Genomic DNA, 22,083 nt, shown 5'->3' with positions numbered 1-22,083 from the left:
GCACATGTGCAGGAGTATTTTGTAAGCCACTGGGTCCAGGACTTGAACCTCATGGTTGGCTATGTGGAATCCTATACCTTAACCAGCATGCCACAGGCTGGCCCTAATCTTTTTTTTTTTTTTTTTTTTTAAGGTTTTTACCCTAGGGCTCATGTGCTTGGTGGAGAGAGACAGAGAGGGTGGGAGGGTAAGTGAGAAATCACCATCCCCCCCACCCCCAAGGGATGGCCATGCTATCATCCTTTATTCATTCTCCTCTAGGATTTGAGGCATGTATACACACATGCTTAGAGTGATTTTCAAGCCACTAGGTCTGGGGCTCAAATTGTGGTCAGCCATGTGGGAATCTAGTGCCTTAGCCATGCCACCTGCTGCCCATTCTCCCTTTTCTGTGGACCTATCTTAGATGTATGTTGGGTCACCTAGGTATAGCCTCCTTCCACACCTCATATTGCCTGCTTATGGTTTGAGAGAATTCATCAGTTCAATCTTTCAAATCATTATTGTCTTCTGGTCATGCTCCTTTTGCTATTCAGACCTCTGTTGAGGGATTAAAATTGGTTTTGTTGTTACTGTTTTATTTCTTTATTCTCTCTAATATCTTTTTAGTATTGTTTCCCACCTTCGTGGTTTCATAGAGCTTTTAGAGAATACTAAAATTATTTTCTGCTTCCTTTGTTAACTCTGTTTCCTTTGAGTTTGGTCCCTTTCCTTTGTGCAGTTTAGTATCATTTTTCAGGAGATTGTCCTTCTTACTATTTGATTCTTAATTGGTTTTCTGTTCACATTTATAAGTGAGGATCCAGACTAGTAATTTTCAATCCTAAGGATACCTTCAATTAGCTGGTGAGCCTTTACATACTAACGCCTGGACTTCCATTCTCTGCATAAACACTGATTCTATTGGATTGTGTTGGGACCCAGGCAACTGGTATGTATGTATGTATGTATGTATGTATGTATGTATGTATGTATATATGTGTGTGTATTACAACTCTACATTATCTTTGCTTTTAATTATATTAAATAGTAAACTTAGTTCTCTCAGATATTTAATTCAACAATAAAACCAGAAATTTACAATAAACAAATCAGAAATTGGATAGAAAACCTGTTAGGAGTGGGGTACATCTGATATTTTAGACTCTTCAGAGAGGGCATTGTTATCTTCTGCTTTCTTTGAGTGCTCTATCCCCACAGGATGATTAAAATGTAGAGTGAGGGCACAGAGCAGTAACTGGGAGAGCTTATTTTATGCCTACTAACAGCCACTCCCCTCTTCTTGGTGGTACCTGATTCCCTTTGAAGTGCTCCTCTCCCCAGCTCCAGAAGGAAGTCCCGACTGGTCCAAACTGGCCTTGGCAGTCCCATGCTCCTTTGCCATGGCTGTTGTAGGCATCCACATGCGATGCAGATCTTTTCATCTTCTTCAACTCCAAAGAAATTGTGTTAATATTCTCAGTATGGCTTCTACATTTTGCTTATGTTCAGCAACACTATTAAACATCTTTAAATCAGTTCTTTGCCTCTGACTTTTCCTGAATCAGAGGAATTAATCATATTTTTGTCATTCACTTCAGAGCCCCTGGAAATTTCAGCGGTCCTCACCCACCAAGGCGGATCAGGAGCAACTGGTATTTTTAAAAATCTCCTCAGGGGATCCAGCAGTTAGTGTAATGGCTATGTCGTTGGACTCCCACGTAGTCGACTGCGGATCGTGTCCTGGACCCGGTGGCTTAAAACTCACGCCGGGCGCGTGTGCGTGCATGCCCAAGATCCTGAGAGGAGAATGGAGGAGAAGGGATTGCGGCGTGACCATCCCCCCTGGGGGGTGATTTCTCGCTTTCTGTCTCTATGTCTCCCTCTCTCTGTCTGGCGAGCGCACGCGCCCTATAGCGAAAACCTCTCAAAAAAAAGAAAAGAGAGAGAAAAATCTCAGATGATTCTGATGTGCAGCTAGGTTGAGGATCCTAGTTGTGTGAGCTGAGTGGCAACTGTAGTGGGTTCTCTTGGCACAAGTGGGAATTACTGTTCGTTCAGAAGTAAGTTCAGAGTAGGAGCCCTAGTCCTGCTAGTATGTAGCAGGGATATCCCTCTAGGGGTCAGAGTCAGCTGGTTGCCTTCTGGGTCAGTATGTGTCTTGTCATCTGTGGCGCTGTTTCTTCATCCTGCAGTCCTAGTGCCTATGTGGGTGGTCTCCTACACTGATCCCCCACTCATGGCAGAGCACAGTTCTCATAGCTCAGGCTTTCTGAGCCTGCTGGAGGATGCAGCTGTTGCACAGCTTTAATTGTTATCCTGACAATCTCCGGCTCATTTATACCCCCATATCCACTTCCACTGTTTCTGAATTTGAGTTTGTTCTCCCTTGTTAGGGTTCCCTGGGCACACACATTTTTAGATGTTCCTTCTTTTGCTTGGCTCAAATTGACACGTCCTCCACATAGTTCACATTGCCATCATTCTGTCCTGATGGCTCGTTTTCTTTCTGGCCCAGAAGTCCTCACTGTTCTCCTGATGACATCTTTCCTGTTTATCCTAAGTAACTGTGAACTAACTCATTCTTGTTTTTACATTTCTTACTCTTATAATAAATAACTAATATTTTAATTTGGTATTTTTAAAAAGAATTATTGCATTATATTCATCATTATTAGTTTTTAAATTTGACCAGAGAGAAAAAGAGAGAGAGAGAGAGAGTAGGAAAGTAAGAAGCAAGCTGCCAGATTCAGGATTCAAACCATGGTTGGCCATGTGGGAGTCCAGCATCCCAACCACCATGCTACCTGCCGGTCCCTATATTGGTCTTTTTAAGAAAGGGGAGAAGTACATTCTAATGCTCCATTATTTGTGATGAACCAGAAGTCCACCTTTTTATTTACCTCTGAAAAGTATCAAACACCCAGAGAATTTAGCGAACTATTCGCAGAAGAGAAACTATATGAGGGGACTTTGAAGAGTTTATGGAAAAATGGAATCAAAGTACAAGTTTTATTTCTGTGCAAAAAATTTTGAAATCCATGAATAATTTTTTCACGGTATGCATTTTTCCATGAACTTTTTGAAGACCCCTTGTAGGGTTAACCGATGAAAAATGACTTTATTCTGTTAGTAAAAAATGTATTAAAATTATACAGTTCCATTTTTATAAGTAAATTAGCATGGCGTGTTTGTATGTGTCTGAGGGGGATAGTGAGGAATAGATGAGAGGTGGGCAGTGTGTGTGAGGAAGACCTAGGAAGAACATTTAATGGCAGAAAGGGTGTAGAAGTCCAGACATTCTTATATACTCCTTGTGGAATGTAAAGTGGTGCAACAGTGCTGTGACAGTCTGGCAACATGGGCCTTAAAAACATTCATACTGTTTGACCCAGGAATTTCAATTCTTACAGTCTATCCTAAGGAAATAAGTATGGATGAAGATAATATTGTAATTTATATACAGAGATGTTATAAAGTAAATTAAAACAAATAAGTATGTCCAAATGCCTGATAGTGGGTAGTTGTTAAATTACGGCACATCAATACAGCTAACAAAATGCAACAAACACAATGACGCTAACAAAACTAAATGTTTACAGTGATTTTAATGGCATAGAGAAAATGCTCATGTAACAATGCTAAGTGAAGAAAACATACTCAAAACAGATTTATCGGTTCCATAAAAAAACATATGTTCAAAGAGTAGTAAAACTTAACAACAGTGATTGTTTTTATCATTTGAATGATGTGCTTTCTCTTATAGTCCTATACTCTTCTGTATCTTCCACATTCCTACAGCAGTGTATTGTAATCAGAAAAAAAAAACATTATTTTTTAGGTTTCCTTGCAGTCTCATAGAGAAATATGAATAGTCAATAATCACATGAAAATGCTTAATATCAGTAGTAAGAAAAAAAATGCAAAGAATACTCAATGACATGAGAACAAAAAGTACTAGTAAGTACAGTATGATCTCAGTTTGGTTAAAATCGTGTGTGTATCAAAATTTTAACAGATTATCTCTGGTTAGAGAATATTTGGGGGAAGACTTTAATTTTCCTCTTTACATTTATGATTTAGACTATATGAGTTCTCCTCACTCCCACCCCATAGCCTTGCATTTTCCAGTTTTTCCATATTGAATGTATATTGCGCTTATAATCAGGGTTTTTTTTTTGCATGCATTAAAAAACATCAAATTAGTCCTTCTATCCCCTTTATTATACTTTCTGCTCTTAAAGCATACTTAAAATATTTAACATGGAGGTTAGAGTAAGACCTGTTAGAGACTGTGTAATTCAGTCTTAAGAATGAATTAATCTTGGGGCTGGCAGGTGGCATGGTGCTTGGGGTGCTGGACTTCCACATGGTCGACCACAGTTCAAGTCCTGGACCTGGCAGCTTGCTTTCTAGCTTTCCCTTTCTCTCTCTCTCTCTGGTCAAATTAAAATAATAATAATAACAAATGGAATTCAATAAATAAATAATTCTTTTAAAAATGAATTGCTCTCATTAATATAAATTTCCCTACCACTTTAAAGAGCTTTACCTTTGTTTCATTTAAGGAGGTATATTTGAATATTTCAGATATCTTACTTTTTTCTCAAAACATTAGCCACATAGGTGTAGCATGATGGAAAAATGCCTTTGTGCCATTTTTTATAAATGATATTTGAGCATTTTTTTTTTTTTTTAGAAAGAGATTTTTGCTATAGGGCATGTGCACTCACCAGAGAAACAGAGGCAGAAGGACAGAAAGTGAGAAATAATCCTCTGGGGGAGACGGCCATGCTGCAATCCCTTCTCCTCCATTCTCTTCTCAGAATTTTGGGCATGCATGCAACACATGCCCAGCGTGAGTTTTAAGCCACTGAGTCCAGAACTTGAACCATGGTTGACTATATGGGAGTCCAGTGATATAAACATTAAGCCATCTGCTGGTTCCTGAGGTTTTTTTTTTGGTGGTGGGGGGGATGGTTTTGCTATAGGACATGTGTGCTCACCAGAAAGAGACAGAGAGACAGGAAACGAGAAATCACCCCCCACGGGGGATGGCCATGTTGCAATCCCTTCTCCTCCATTTGCCTCTTGGGCTTTTGGGCATGCATGCACACGTGTCTGGCATGAGTTTTAAGCCAGTGGGTCGAGGACTAGAACCATGGTTGACTATGTGGGAGTCCAGCAACATAACCATTTGAGCTATTTTTTAATTTAAAAAAAAAGGAGAGATATTGGGTCAGCCTCATGGCCTAGTGGTTAAGTCAAATCCCACATGGCTGACTGTGGTTTGAATCCCAGGCCTGGCAGCTTGGAGAACATACTGGGTGTGTGCGTATGTGCCAAAAGTCCTGGTAGGATGGAAAGAGGAAGAGAAGGGATCGAAGCATGACTACACCCCATTAGGGGCTGCTTTCTACTCCCTCCCCTGCCTTTGTCTCTGTCTCTCTGGTGAGTGCACAAGCCCTCTAACAGAATGTTTTTAAAATGAGACATAATTTACGTATAACAAATGCACAAATTTTGAATATATTGCAATAAATTTTAACAGATGTTTATGCCCTTATAAACACAATCTTGATCAATATATAGAACGGTTTAAAAAGAATTATTTAACTTTATTTATTATTATTTTCTAGTTTTATCAGAGAGAGAAGGAAAGTGAGAAAGGAAGCCACTAGGTCCAGGACTTGAACCATGGCTGGCCATGTGGGAGTCCAGCGCTTCTAACCACTACGCCACCTACCGGCCCCTGAACTTTTTTTTTTTAATAGACCCTTTTTGTCACCCTGGGAGAGTTCCCTCATCTCTCATGTCAGTCTTCACTATTCAGAAGTTCTTATTTTTACCACCATAGATTAATTTTGTCTTTTCTAGAACTCCAGAGAAATAGAATCATATATCTCTTTTATATCTAGCTTTTTTGTTCAACACAATTTTGAGATTATCTATAATATGTCTATAATTTCTTTTTTATTGCTGAGTAGTATTCTGTTGTACAAATACCACAATTTGCTTATCCATTCTCACATTGACAGACTCATGGGTTATGTCCAGGTTTTTGGCTATTTTAAAATCAAGCCTAGTTAGTTTGTAGCTGTGTCATAAATCATGGCATGCCATCTGTTTTCCTGTCTAGCAGGGCTTGCAAACCAGGCATTTACCCTGCAGTTAAGGTCTTGTTTCCAGGAGCTTGTAACTAAGACCACTACAAAGAGCAGAGAACAGAACTAAATGGGCAGGCCAAATCTTGGCGGATACCTCAGAAGTTCAGTTCTTGTGCACAGAATGGTAAGCTTGCAAATTAACCAAAAGCTCCCTTACAGGAAGGGAGAAAAGAAAGAACGAACTAAGCATGGAGAGAATTCAGGGCTCCCAGTCAGGGACCAAGCGAGCCAATAGCACACTGAATCAAATCACAGCAGTTGTTTTGAGACAGAGCCAGAAGCAGAATGCTGAGCCCGGACTACGTTGAGAATCAGGTGGGGGCAGCCTGGATCACGTTGATAATCAGGTGGGGGCACTTCCTCCCTCAGCAAGCCCGTAGGGATGCCTTCTGCTAGAGCTTCAGGCTAAGGAGCACCAAGATGCCCTGGAAGCATTATGCCTGCCTGCTTGTCCAGTATGAGCTACCTAAAAACCCTACAGAGTCTGGACTAGCAGATGGACTCCCATGCAGTCAGCTGCAGTTTGAGTCCTGGACATGGTGGCTTAAAACTCACACTAGGTATGTGTGCATGCATGCCCGAGATCCCAAGAGGAGAACAGAGAAGGGATTGCGGTGTGGCCATCCTTCCTGGGGGGTGATTTCTCGCTTTCTGTCTCTTTCTGGAACATGCACTCTCTCTCTTAAAAAAAAAAAAAAAAAAAATCCCACAGACCCTTAAGGTGGCGAGAAGGCTACATATTTGATAACTGAAAAAATATAAACCCACAGACTCAAGTGGCTTTCATACATTGAAGTATTTAGTATATTGTCCGAAAAAGCAGGAATTCTGAGCTCTAGGTTTGAGAGGCCCAGGATGTCTCTCTCAATGACAGAATAGCACTTAGCAGTGAATACTCCCTCTAACTCCCATCTCATTCCTTGTTGACTTCATTTCCCTTTGGGCCACAACAAGCCAAGAATTTACCCTGTATCCTCAGGCTCTGCCCTTTTATCTCATCTGTCCCCTGAATTTTGACACAGAGTTCAGGTAAACTGAACACAGCTGGAGCTGAGGAAGTGTGGCGGGTGCTAGTTGAAAACACTCTTAGAGGTTGAAAATTATATGGGCCCTGAAGACAGAAGACCAAAAAAGGGGAAACCCTTTCTACCTGCTGGATTAGGAAGGGTTTCCAGTTCTGGAGGAATATGTGGCAGAACTCGTACCATGAGAGTGAGTCTCCCAGGGGTGTTACACTGACCAGCCTTGCTCATTGTGCCAGAAAGATCTTCTGACTGCTTGGCGTCAGACTCAGCCAGCAAGCCGCCCACCCTACACGCATCCTCCCTGTGCTGTTGTCCCTCTGTTGCTTCACTGCAAATGGTTCTTACCTGGGCATCTTCTGGTCCCCATTTCTTAGCCAGGCCATTTCCCCCTTTCTCCTCACCCTTTGCAATGTAAACACTCTGGTAAAAACAAAACAAAACAAAACAAAACAAAACAAAAACAAGACCGAAAAATAAACATTGACTCATATGCACTAACAGGAGTCAAGGCGCTGACCCTGAGCACCTGCCAGAAGATATTTTTGTTGCCTTTAGTTTCACTATAGAGGATAACAGGCTGGAGTTGGATGTCTTTGTCCCTGGATTTAGTTGTTGTTTATTTCAACACCAGATGATATTTTCTGATTGAAGTTATTTATAGGAAATTCGATTCTTTAAACCCATTCTGATACTGATGGATCACCTTGGACCACGAATCTCATGGCTCATATTTGAGAAGTGCAAACTAAAGCTTCGAGAAGTTGACCTTATACACAGGAACTGAAACAATCTCTGCCCCTCAGACTAATAATCTACCATTCTCAAATGACTTTTACTTTGGGGAATATACAATTTGCTTAAAATTGCTAGCCTTAGAAAATTCCAGTAATTTTTCCTGGTTTACTGTGTTAGTCTTCAGTTCTAATTTTGATGTGAGAGCAAAGAATAGACTGTGGCCAGCCCAATTCACATTTGTGACTTTAGTTGCTTGTTCTTCCAAATATTTTAGCCAAATATTTTTAGAGAATAGATTTAAGAAAAAAATTTCTTCCCTGCCCCTGCCCTTCTCAGTTATAATTTACTTTTTTGTTTGTTTGTTTGCTTTTTTTGCTATAGGGTATGTGTACTCTTCAGAGAGAGAGAGAGAGAGAGAGAGGGAAAGTGAGATATCACCCCCAGGGAGGTGGTCATGTTACAATCTCTTCTCCTCCATTCTCTTCTCAAGATTTTGGGCTCACACTCACACCTGCCCAGTGTAATTTTCAATCCACTGGGTCCAGAACTCAAACTATGGTCAGTTTTGAGACTCTGGGAATCTAGAACCTTAGCCATCACACCACCTTCTGGCTCTTAAGAGTTAACTCTTTTAAGCTCTGACTACTTAATCATCTTTGAGTAAAATGTTTGTCAAAGTATCTAATGTCATGTAATCAGTTTCGCTGGACTTGTACTATATGAATGTAGGTTCAGCGGCAGTGTCACATGCTGCTACAATGCTGTGCTCCACAGGCTAGGACCACAGAGGAGGCCTGGATCTGTTTATGGACTGACTTAAAGTCTGGACATGGTGGTGTGCATTTGTAATCCCAGCATCCGGGGAGGCTGAGGCAGGAGGATCCTGAGCTGGAAGCTGTCCTGGGCAGTATAGCAAGACCCTCTCTAGAGCAGAGGGCAGCGAGACCAGCAGTTAGCATAATGGCTCTGTCCCTGGACTCCCATGTAGTCGACAGTGGTTCGAGTCCTGGATCCAGCAGTTTAAACTCATGCCGGGCACGCATGTGTGCATGCCCAAGATCACGAGAGGAGAATGGAAGAGAAGGAATTGCGGTGTGTCCATCCCCCCTGGGGGGGGTGATTTCTCGCTTTCTGTCTTTCTGTCTCTCTGTCTCTCTGGTGAGCGCATGCGCCCTATAAGAAAAACCTCTCCAAAAAAAAAAAAAAAAGAGGGCAGGCATAACAATGTGTTCTTGTAGTCCCGGTTGAGAGATTGAGGCAGAGGATTATGACAGTGAAACCTTGTCTTTTAAAAAAAAAAAGTCTTGATACCATTCTGTGAAATCCCTTAAACATCTTATTCTTATCAATGAATATAAAAGGTTTATGTGTGTCAACTCTTTATTAGGAACTGAAGGTGATGAAACTTAATTATAAATCATGGAATTAAAAATCCTTGAGTTCTAATCTTTTCTGTAAACAAAAGCAAACAGTATGACCCTGAATAATTGACACTTATTCTCTGGAGTATGAATATCGGATTGTTCATGGCAAGTGTAAACTTCATTTGTGAATTAGGCTATAGAGTGTTAGTGAATTACCATAGAGATACAAACAACTAAAGGAAGTTAGTGTATTACCTTATCAAGGACTTTAAAGATAGCATTAAAATAGAACAGAAACCCCTCTCTCTTTCTCTCTTTCTGTCTCTCCAGTGAGTATATACCCTATGGCAAAATTGAAACAACAAAAACCCAGAAAGACATTTCATGGTCATGAATTGGAAGACTTGAAATAAGAATGACAATAATACCCAAAGTGACCTCAAGATTCAATTCAGTCTCTACCAAAATCCCAGTGGCCTTTCTTGCAGAAGTAGAAAAGCTGATCCTAAATTTCATATGGAATTGCAAAGGACCCCAAATAGCCAAAATTCCTGATTTCAAACGTTATTACAAAGCCACAGTAATCAACAGTGTGGTCAGTGGAATAAAATTGAGAGTTCAGATTAAACCCATACATCAGTAGATTTTTAAAGAGTACCAAAGGGGAAAGGACAACGAAGAGAGTAGGAACAACTGTATATCCAAACCCAAACCTCACACCACATACTACAATTAATTCAGAATGCAACAAGGTCCTTGTTTGCTTGTTTTAGGATGTGCACTTGCTGGAGACACAGAGAGACAGGACAAGAGAGAAAGTGAGAAATCAGCCCATGGGGGTATCGCCATGGCACAGTATGTTCTCCATAATCCTCTTGGGATTCTGGGCACACATGTACACGTGTCCCAAGTGATTTTCAAGTTGCTGGGTCTGGGACTCAAATCATGCAGTGAGTCATATGGGATCCAGCTGCCTCAACCTCCATGCCAGCTGCTGACCCACAAAGTCCTAATTCTGAGTTAAAACCAAAAAACTCTCAGAAGAAAATATAAGAGTAAATATTACCTTGGATTTGATCCTTTAATTTTCAGAAATATTACCAAAATCACAAGCAAAAGAAGAAAAAAATAGATGAATTGGATTACATAAAAATTTACAATTTTTGTACATCCAAGTACACTGACAAAGCAAAGCAAAACAAAACAGAACAAAAATTTGCAAAGCGGAAAGTTGGTAAGTGGAAAGTTGGTAAGTATGTGAAGAAATTGGAAATTGGCACTTGACTGGTAAAATGTAAAATAGTGCAGCCACTGTGCAAGACGGTTTAGTAGCTCCTCAGAAAATTAAATATAGGGATCAGCAGGTGGCATAATGGTTAAGGTTCTGGACTGCCTCATGGCTGACTAGAGTTTGAGTCTTGGACCCAGTGGCTTGAAACTCATGCCAGGTGCATGTGCGTGTGTGCCCAAAACCCTGAGAGGAGAATGGAGTAAAAGGGATTGCAGTATGGCTATCCTCCCTGCAGGGGTGGGGGTGGGGTTCTTACTTTCTCTCTCTCTTGTCTTTCCCTGTCTCTGGCAAGTACACATACCCTATAGCAAAAAAAAAAAAAAAAAAAAAAAAAGTCTCTCTAAAGAAAGAAAAAGTACAAAAATAAAGAAAAGAAAGAAATGGGGAAAATGTTAAATATAGGATTACTATATTAAAGGAAGTTAGTGTATTACCTTATCAAGGACTTTAAAGATAGCATTAAAATAGAAAAGAAATCCCACACCTAGGTATATACTCCAAATAACTTAAAACAGGTATTCAAACAAATACTTATATGTGAATGTTTATAGCACTGCTATTCCCTGTAGCCAAAATATGGAAACAACCCAGATTTGCATCACTGGATTAGTGGATGAACAAAATATGGTATAATGATACAGTAGAAAATTTTTTAGGGTAAACAGAAATGGAAGTATTGATATATGCTATAGTGTAAATGAACCCTGAAATATCATGCTAAGTGAAAGAAGGCAGACACAAAATGTCACATAATGTGTGATTGCATTTATATAAACTATCCAGAAGAGGTAAATAGAGACATAGAGTAGAGGAGTGGTTGACAGCAGATGGCATAGTGGTTAAGGTGCTGGACTCCCACATGGCCAGCCGCGATAACCACGGTAACCAGCAGCTTGAAACTCACACCGGGCACATGCACGTGTGTACCTAGACTCTCAGAAAGGAGAGTAGAGGAGAAGGGGTTGCGACGTGGCTATCCCCTCTGGAAGGTGATTTCTCACTTTCTCTCTCTCTGTCTGGCCAATGCACGCGCCCTATAGCAAAAATCTCAAAGGAAAAAAAAAAAAGGAGTGCAGTATTTCACTTTGAGGTAATGAAAATGTTTTGGAACTAGGCAGAGGTAATGGTTGTACTAAATGATACTGAATTGTACATTTAAAGATGGTTACTATTGCATTACCTGAATTTTACCTTGACTAAAAGAATTACATCATACAGTTTCTGTGATCTCACAAGTAAATGTGGCTTTGCTGTCATAGTTACCTTGTGACTGTTGGAACCATGTGCTTTGTAGCATTGAGTACATGGGAAAGTTATTTCCAGCTGTGGGCTGAAAAACTCGAAGACAGACGCTCCTAAGTGGGTTTCTCCCTAAAATAGCAACTAAGAAATAATAGTATTGCTTTTTCATTTCTATTTATTGAAACTGGTAAAATTTCTACTTTGAATGGACTCTGGATTGTTTTACAATGTTACCTGGTCTGCCATTGGTTGGTGTCGTCATTTAATATGAAGAAGCATGACTAAAATAACTTCATATTATTTAGAGATGGAACAATTTTTGCCTTATGAAAACTGTAGTTTTAAAATACTCTAAGTACTTAGATTAGTAAAATAATCTAAATACTTACTGAGTTGCAGTCAGATTTTTCTGATGGTTTTCCTGTGCTGCACTGCTAGAGATTTTGTGACACTTCCAGAAACTGTCGCAAATGCCTTTTGTTGTCAATAGAATTAGTATCAGGAATAAGAACATTATGTTTTTAGATCAATCAAGCAGAGCTTGTGCAAAAACTAAAAATGTTAATTTTCTATTTTTGTCTTATACTTATTTTTTGAAGAAGGAATTTTAGTTTATATTTTGGCAAAAGATCTGCTATTGAGAAGAGCCTCTTGCTCAGAAAGTTACATGTGTTTTGCTGGTGATCATGACACTTTCTTTATGAATGAGGTTGATGCTTCTGGCCAGTAGGGCTGTGTTTTTTGTTTGTTCATTTATAATAGGGAAATTGTACTCATGCACACAGGATAAATAAAAGGGAAGAGGGAGGGCAAAGAGGGTCTCTTCATACTATGATCCTCTTCCCAGTTCTCCAGCTATTCTGGATCTTGGATGCCCATGTGCATGACCAGTGTGTCTTCAGGCTATCCCAGGATCTAAACTTGGAGTGGGCCATGTGGCTTCCAGCCTTGCAGGACACTGTGTAACTGCTGTGCCACAGCAGTCGGGCCAGTGCTGGACTTTATGGGGACTTATTTCTTGAGCAAATATGTTTATGCTAGTTGTCTTGTACATTCCTATCTGGTTCCTCTTATGACCTCAAATATGAGACTGAAAATCTATACCCATTAAACAAAGCTAACTTGTCTGTCATGGATTTGAACCCATAGCTTTTGGTAACATGAGCATCATGTCTCAATCAACTGAATTGCTGTCTTGCTTGAGCAAGTGTTTTGCAATTATGATTTAAAAGTTAGGAGGGATCTGGTATACATAGCAAAATATCTGGAATAAATGTAATATGCTGAATTAGTGTTGAATAGAAGTATTCAGCTTAAAGGAAATATTGCTTCTGTCTTCTCCAAAGTTAGGAGGATTTCCTTTGTGTGTTCATATGATAATTTTTTTTTTTAATTAGAAAAGGTTTTTTTTTTTTTTTTTTTTTTTTTTGTGGATTGTGTGTATATAGCATTTTTTAGATAGGACCTTGGGGTGTTGGGATCCTCCTACCTCAGCCTCCCAATTATTGGGTCATTGGAAAAGTCATGATGCCTTTTTACAAATACATCATGACTTTTCCGACGACCCAGTAGTTAGGACCACAGGTGTGTGCACCGACCCAGCTTTTTAGCATGGTCTGGTACTTGAACTGAGCCCCCACCCCCACTTCAACCTGCTAAGCAGCAGCATTCAGTGTGTGCTACCATGGCTAGGCCAGAAAAGGTCAGTGGTTAAGTTACAGAAAATTAAAAGGTTTTTCAATGAGTTATTAGTTTGGAAAAAAAATTCAGTAAGAGTTAATTAGACCTTGAGCTATTTTAACTAGACATACCAGGTCAGCAGTAGGAGAAAAATGAAAGAGGTGGGTGACATTGTAGCTTTCTAGCATTATAGCTTACAAATTCTATTTTGCCAAGGGACCTGTGAAAAGCAGCATAGGGTATAATGCATTTCCCTGGGTAACTTAACCAGTTTCTTCATCTGGGCGATTAGAATAATAGAATCAACCTCATAGGGTATTATAATGAGTGAATTAGTTAATGCAATTAAAGCTTTTGGAACAGTGCCCGACATAATGTAAAAGCTAGACATGCATATGCTGAAGAATGAGAATGCTGGTGGTAAGTTAACCAGGAGCTATTCGTGAGAGGGATGCTATTTAAGGGGCAAACCTGTGTACATTCATGAATGCTCATAGTCTTGGCCCTTTTTGGTGTATCGATGCCTGGATATCTGTTCAGTTTTGAGATCATCTGATATACTCTGCTGCTAACAGGCATCTGAATCAAGAGCTTCAGGAAAGAGAGAGGACTCAAGAACAAAGGTTTTTCAACTGTTTCCCAAGTAATTTTAAGATCTCATAGAGCATCTTTGTTGGTTTGTTGAAAATATAGTTACTATGTCATTCATTCACCAAGAGTTTCTGTGTGCCTACCACTAGCACTGGGCAAAATGGACAAAATAGGGGTGACAGTTACAGTTGAAGTATCAGAGACAGATAAAGTAAACAGTTCCTGGATCTGGAACTCACAGTCTGAATGAACCATGTCGGTACCTCTGAATCATACTGGGAAAACCTCAGGACTGCATGGAAGAACGTTAGAGAATAGTGCATGCTTAAGAGCGTGCATCCTTGAAGTTGTAAGGAGGCCACCCATATGCAAATAATATTTCTGGTCTGGCCCTGTAGCCTATTTGTTAAGGGCGCTGTATCCCACATAGCTAAGCATGATTCAAATCCCAGCCAGGCCTATGTGCTTGCGTGCTAAAAATCCTGACAGAATGGAGAAATGGAGAAGGGATTGTGGTGTGACCATGCCCCTTTTGGGGTGCTTTCTCCCCTCCTCTTACACTGTCACTCAGCTTCTGTCAATTAAAAAATATATTTATTTCTGTCAAGCCATCTCAAAAATACATGGAAACTCAGTGGTGGAAAGAGTATTAAAAGTGTTAAAAGATTTGGGGGCTAGCAGATTGCATAATGGCTACGTCACTGGACTTTGATGTAGTCTACTGCAGTTTGAGTCCCAGACCCAGCCACTTAAAACTCACACTGGGCGCATGTACATGTGCGTGCATGCCCAAAATCCTGAGAGTAGAATGGAGGAGAAGAGATTGTGGCATGGCCATCTCCCCTGTGGGGTGATTTCTCACTTTCTGTCTCTGCCCTATAGCAAAAATCTCTCTCTTAAAAAAAAAATGATAGATTTTAATCAATCATCTTGTTCTGATTTGTTATTAGAGACAATTGAGTTGCATTACTTCCATTTATGTTTTCCACTTTCTACTAGCATTTTTAAATAATTTTAAATGGCCAGTTTATATTTCAGTGATCTCTTTTTATTCTCTTCACCCTCCCTATTTATTTTTTCTGTTGACATATATGTTTCTGGTAAAAATTAATTAGGAGAGGGGATTGATGAGATTGGATACCTTAGCTTCCTAGAATAAGCTTTCTCTTCTCAAAAAGTGATGTGTTGCTGCTTTTATAGGACTTACCTGCAACTGCAGAAGCAACAAGGGACCCTTTAAAGATGTTCGTGGGGCTGTGTAGAATTAAGAAGCAGACTGAAGAAAGCAACGAAGTAAGGAGAAAGTATGTTTCCCAGGTAAATGGCATGCTTCTGAATGCACTCAGAACCTTTTTGAAGGTTTCTTGCTATTCAGTACATCAGATACTGTAACCTGTAATGCTCAAGTCTTTTGAGGCATATTTAGTCTTCATGTTGCTGCTAGACATTATTTATTTTCTGTTCTCTTGTTTTTATTGTTTAACTCTTTGATTACAAATGATTCTCTTTAGGATTAACCTAAAAATCTGTATAGAATCTACAATTTAGGTGATTTTTTAGATGATTTGGTACGAATCTATTGTAACTTAGGTTGACCATTGGGTATTGTAAAAGTAGCCTTGTGTGTGGTGTTTTTGTGATGTGCAGGTTTAGTCCAAGTGTCAGCTTTCAGTCTGAGCACAACACTGAACAGTTGGGCTTTATTAAGCAACTGATTTGAAAAATTAGAAAACTAGTTTGAAGCCATATTCTCAGGTTACAACATAGGAGGTACTACACATATCTCTGGAGTTTCTGGACTAAAAAACCTTTTTTTTTTATTTTATTATTTTTTTTTTTTTTAGAGATTTTTGCTATAGGGCATGTGCACTTGCCAGAGAGTTAAGTGAGAAATCACCCCCCAGGGGGGAGGACCACACCATCCTCCCTTCTCCTCCCTTCTCTTCTAGGGATTTTGGGCACACTCACACCAGGTGAGTTTCACGCCTCCAGGTCTGGGACTTGAACTGGAGTTGGCCATGTGGGAGTCAGCAATGTAACCATTACCCCATCTTTTGGCCCCCAAAAAACTTAAAAAAAATTTTTTTCATAATTTTTAAAATATTACATTTAATCACATTTATCTTTTTATCTGAAACATTTATTTAAAGTTAATTAATTTACATTCATTCCCTAAGCATTGTCACAGCATACAAAATGTGATTTCCCATCTGGAATATACTGCATAGTGGCTTAATCATGCATGTTATCACCAATAATTTTCCATTTCTAGTTCTTTATGTATATATATATTTTTTAGCTCCTATTTCTGACTCTCTGCCCTTTCCCACCATCTTCTCCCACTATCTCTGGTGTCTACAGTTGTTTTCCATTCCTTTTCCCCCAACATTTTATTGAACACAATTTTTTTTTTTTTTGGAAAGGTTTTCCCTATAGAGCGCGTGCGCTCGCCAGACGGACAGAGAGAGACATAGAGACAGAAAGCAAGAAATCACCCCCCCAGGGGGGATGGTCACTCCTCAATCCCTTCTCCTTCATTCTCCTCTCGGGATCTTTGGCATGCACGCACACGTGCCCAGTGTGAGTTTTAAGCCAGCCGGTCTGGGACATGAACCACAGTCGACTACGTGGGAGTCCAGCGACATAGCCATTACGCTAACTGCTGGTTCCCCATAAAACCTTTTTTAATGCTAACTTTAATACATAAGACAAAGTACTAGTGGATAATCAACATAAATAGACATACCCTTTACTTGAGGAAATAGATGTGCCCTAGTAAACTTTTTAAATAAAATGCCCAAAATCCCAAGAGGAGAATGGAGGAGAAGGGATTGTTGTGTGTCCATCCCCCCTGGGGGGCGATTTCTCACTTTCTGTTTCTCTCTCTGTCTCTCAGTAAGGGCACATGCCCTATAGCAAAAATCTCTCTCTAAAAAAAAAAAAATCCCAAATAAATAAATGTTTTATTTTATTTTCTATTATAAAGTTAAGAACCTTTCTCCAGTGTGCTGAATAGAAACTTTTGCAGTGAGAGAAGGAAAAGGAGACAGAGTCCTCTACAATATATGATGCTAGTTTTGTACACAATATTCTTAGACACCTCCATAGCAACAGGACCTCGCCACTAGCCTGGATCCACCAGTCCATGGGAATTTCCCCACACTTGTAAGTTTTGACAGCACTGCCTTGTGATAGGGGTCTTCCCTGTGCTTCAGCAATGAATTGATTGTAGCAGGGCTACTCTTGGATATATGATATATTCCCCCCAAGGGGGGATGGCCACGCTGCAATCCCTTCTCCTCCATTCTCCTCTCGGGATCTTGGGCACGCACGCACACGCACGCGCCCCGTGTGAGTTTAAGCCACTAGGTTCAGGACTCAAACTGTAGTCAACTACATGGGAGTCTAGCGACATAGCCATTATGCCATCTGCTGGTCCTAGAGAACATATCTTAAACTGCATATTAAGAGTGATAAACAGCAGAGCTTAAAAACTATTGTCAAAAAATTAGCTCTTGGGACCAGCAGTTAGTGTAATGGCTATGTTGCTTAACTCCCATGTAGTCGACCAAGGTTCAAGTCCCGGACCTGGTGGCTTAAACTCACGCTGGGTGCGTGTGTGTTCGTGCCCAAAATCCCGAGAGGAAAATGGAGAAGGGATTGCAGTATGGCCATCCCCCCTGGGGGGGATGATTTCTTGCTTTCTATCTCTCTCTCTCTCTGTTTTTCTGGCAAGCGCATGTGCCCTATAGCAAAAACCCCTAAAAAAAATAGCTCTTTGATCTAGTACATTAATTTAGAGCCAATTTAGGGGTATAACTGGCAAATCAGATATTTTTACTAAAAAAAAAAAAAGACATAAAATATTAATGGAACAGAAATGTCCAGGAAAGCTTTGGATGGTGAAAGATAGGGCAGTACACAAAAAAGTTAAAATGGTTCAAATGGGAAGGTGACTTGGAAGAGGAATTTAAACACACCATGTGTATGCACGTGTGTAATCATGACAGGATGGTGGAGTGGGAGAGAAGGGATTGAGGTGTGCCTGTGCCGCACTGGGGGTGGGTGCTCTCTCCCCCCTCTCACTCCCTCTCTCAGTCTGCTTCCCTCTGGCCAGTGCATGTGCCCTCTTGAAATTAAAAAAGAAAGAAGGAAAGATGAAGTCCATGGTCAGGGTATGAAGGTAGTAAACCCTCATGCATGCTTTCTACTGCAGTAATGCTCAGACAGAGATGGATTGTCCCCTGCCACCATCACTGGTGTGACTGTGGGTCATGTCCCCCTCCGCTGGTCCAAGTGTTCACTGCCTGCCTTGTTGGACTGGAGCTACCAGTATCCCCTCTCAGGTTTCTTCTTTTGAATTAGTTTCTTATAGAAGTCTTTCTCTTCTTATTTGCAAATATCATAAATGGTTCTAATTTTTGCATTGCATGTTTTTAGATATTAGATTATTAAATACCTAGTAGTGAGTATCTCTGCTTGGTTGCCCATTAAAATCACCTCAGAAGCTTAATCAAATACTAACACCTGGTTCTACCCCTGGAGATTCCGAAGCATTTTGTCTAGGATGAGAGGCATGGGCATCACTATTTTAAAAGCTGCCCAGGAGATTTTCTTGTGCGCTCAAGTTTGAGGACCAGTGATACCACTAATTTTTTCTATATTGGTGATTATTCTGGCCACTTTAAATGTATCATAAACATTTGATTTCTTTGGGCATGTAAGTATATATAAAATGGCATTAGGTTGAGCGTCTCTATTACAAAAAATACAAAATACAAAATGCTTCAAAATCCAAAACTTTTTGAGTACCAACATGATACCATAAATAGGGAATTCCACTCCTGACCTAATGTGACAGGTCACAGGCAAAATGTTGTAGTACAGAAATATTGTCTAAAATTCAGGCTATGTGTATGAGGTATATATGAAACATACATAAATTTATGTTGGTTCCCATCCCTAAGATAGCTTATTATGTACATTCAAATCTTTCAAAGTTCAAAAAAATCTGAAATTGGAAACATTTGTATCTTGGGGGCTGCACCACAAAGTTTTAAAGCAGGGGTGAACCATGTTCAAGTTTATTTTTAGAAAGATAATGCTGGTTGTCATGTGATGCAGACTGTGGAGGCAAGTCAGGTAAGAGGCTGTGACAGTCATTAAGATGAAAGGTGAAGGCAGCCTGCACAAGGGGGTAGTGGTGACAATGTAGAAGAGAACATGTGTTTTGAAGCAGAATCTAAAAAGCTTGCTTAGAGCCAGTTTTGGAATTTCTCACAGCTTAGCTATATACCAGCAGTGCAACCTCGGCGAGATTTCTTCATCTCTCTGAGCCTGTTTGTTCTGTTTAAAATGGGGTTGAAGGCCAACCAGTTTATGTGGTGGTTAAGACATCTGGATCTCACATGGCCAGCTGTGCACTTTTGAGTCCCAGGCCCATCAGCTTGAAAAACATGCTGAGTGTGTGTATGTATGCCCAAGATCTCGAGAGAATAGAGAAGAAAGGGTTGTGGCATGGCCATTTCCCCTGAAGAGTGATTTCTCACGTTCTCTCTCTCTCCCTCCAGCAAGTGCATGCACCCTATCACAAAGTTAAAAAATAATAAACTAATAAATAAATAAATAGGTTAAAATGATTACCTCATCAGGTCATCAGGAGGAATAAATGATGTATGATAAGTCTTAGAACAGTGTTTGGGGCCAGCAGGTAGTGTGGTGGTTAAGTCACTGGACTCTCATATGGCAGACTGTGGTTTGAGTCCTGGACCTGGCAGCTTGCTTTCTCACTTTCCCTCTCTCTATCTCTTTCTCCTGAGTGCATGTGCCCTGCCGCAAATTAAATAATGATGATGATGATAGATAGACAGATAAAATTAAATAATTCTTAAAAAAAAAAAAAAGAAGTCTTAGAACAGTGTCTGGATGTAGTAAGCCTGACAGGGGCTAAATTGAGAACTAGGGACTGCCTTGGAGGGGTTTTGTTTGTTCGTTTTGGGGAAGGTGATGATAGTGATAGAACAAATTGCTACCTTAGGAAGTGGGGTAAAGGCTGTGGAGTGGGGTTCAGGGATTATTTTGGAGAGAAGCAGAAAAATGTTTATTTTAGGATTCATTGAATTAAGAAACCTTCAAGACGTCTAGGAAAACAGATATAGGAACAACTGGAAATAACAGGTCAGAAACTGGGAGCTGGAGGAAAGGTATGAGACTCACTTGCTACAAGCATGTTGAAGCCTTAAGAACAGATACAACCTGCTCCCTCTGCTTCCCGAGGGAAGTGGAGTGACTAGGAGAGCACATGGAAGGGAAACAAATGGCCTTAGGGTGGGCTCTTGGCAAAGGCCAGTCTTTATGTGCAGGAAATGGAATATACATCCAGCACAGGGTGGCGAGAGCTTGTTCAGATAGCCTTATCTTCTCAAGAGTCCTGTGCATGGGAATTATTATTACTCTGCTTTGTAGGCCAGGGAATGAAGGCTCCAAGGCATTGTCACCATGCCAGAAAGTGGGATTGCAAACCAGGCTCGAATGCCAAGTCCACACTGGAGGAGGTAGAGGAGAAGTGAAAGAGTGGTTGGGAGAGATGATTTTCACAAGGGCAGCAGCCAGCGGTGGACACTCACTCACTTGGAGGTCAAGGAGGACAAGGAGAAGCTAGGCCACTGGTTTTCTCAGTTAGAAACTGACAGGGACACAGCCTGCTCAGTTCTCACAGAGGACCTCAGTCAACTCCCAGCAGAATCAAGAGACAAGGAAATGGGATTGTGACAGATTCTGGAGACAGTCTGGAGCTCGAGCAATGTGGAGGGAACTGGGTGGGAATGGCACTGTTCGTGTTTTTTACAGGTGACAGTTTTGTGGTATTCTGGTTTACCCAACCTTTTACTCATTTATTTTTTGAGGTCTTAAAGTTTAGATTATCTTGTCTCTACATTCTAATTTTTTTTTTTTAAAGGAAAGTAATTCTGGTAGATTCCCTTCTATGTAACCTTCTTGTTTACCTCGTTTACTTGGAGTTCCTTTGCTCTCTTTTCCTTGGCCACACAGCATTTTCAGGTCTCAGGCTGTGACTTGGTAACCTTTGCTGATTACTGTGAACTCTGGTAGCTCCTTCTCCTTTCTCCTTTCAGGTCTTTCCATTCTGGAAGGGGTTTTCCTCTGTCATTTGAATTTTTTGTTCAGCACAGTTTCCTACAGAACTATAATTCACAGGCTGTCTCTATATTCCAGTACATAACAATTTGTTCATGTATTCTTTGACAAGAGGAGAGTATGGTACTGAGAGCATGGGCACTGGAAAGGCTACCTGGGTTCACATCCTAGCTCTACACACTGTTAGCTGAGTGACCTTGGGCAAGTTAATAGCTCCCCCCACACACCGCCCCCACCCCCACACAACCTAATGTAAACAGCAAACAATAGTGGTGTCTTTGGGCCAGTCAGTGGTGTGGTGGTTAAGGTGTCTAGGCACCACATGCTCAACTGCAAGGTGCAAGTCCTGGACCTGGTGTTTTCAAAAACACACCAGACACGGGAACCAGCAGTTAGCGTGATGGCTATGTTGCTGGACTCCCACGTAGTCGACTGTGGTTTGCGTCCCGGTCCCGGTGGCTTAAAACTCACGCCAGGCGCGTGTGCGTGCGTGCCCAAGATCTCGAGAGGAGAATGGAGGAGAAGGGATTGTGGCGTGACCATCCCCTGTGGGGGGTGATTTCTCGCTTTCTGTCTCTCTGTCTGTCTGGCGAGTGCACGCGCCCTATGGCAAAAAATCCCCCCCCCAAAAAAAAACCACACCAGACACATGTGTGTGAGTGGCCAAAATCCTTATGCGATTTATAGGCCTATCTTACTTCACTTTTCTTTCTACATTGGCCAGAACTTCAGAAATATTCAAGATAATAATGCTGGTCTGTATCCTCTCTTTTGACATTTGGCTTAGAAGAGATGAATTATATCATCTTGTATTATCTAAGTACCCTTTTGTTTCCTTTTGTTTTTAGTATTCT

At 40.6% G+C, this 22,083-nt stretch overlaps 1 protein-coding gene across 3 annotated transcripts in view; it reads left to right on the top strand.

Moving 5' to 3' along the window:
* Nucleotides 1-22,083, top strand: part of ZHX3 (zinc fingers and homeoboxes 3) — a 127,369-nt gene that overhangs the window by 36,862 nt on the left and 68,424 nt on the right. The window contains exons 1-2 of one of the 3 annotated variants that reach the window (XM_014586157.2): nt 11,835-11,920; nt 15,275-15,378. The gene's annotated coding sequence lies outside the window, so the exon portion shown is untranslated. Of the gene's footprint in view, nt 1-11,834; nt 11,921-15,274; nt 15,392-22,083 lie in introns of those variants that run through there. The other 2 variants (XM_006144141.3, XM_006144142.3) reach the window with 2 other exon arrangements.

Source organism: Tupaia chinensis, unplaced genomic scaffold (assembly GCF_000334495.1).
Source record: "Tupaia chinensis unplaced genomic scaffold, TupChi_1.0 Scaffold000115_1, whole genome shotgun sequence".
NCBI classification, from domain to species: Eukaryota; Metazoa; Chordata; class Mammalia; order Scandentia; family Tupaiidae; genus Tupaia; species Tupaia belangeri.
The sequence above is the reverse complement of the archived record's forward strand: the minus strand, read 5'-3'. Positions and strand labels throughout refer to the sequence as shown.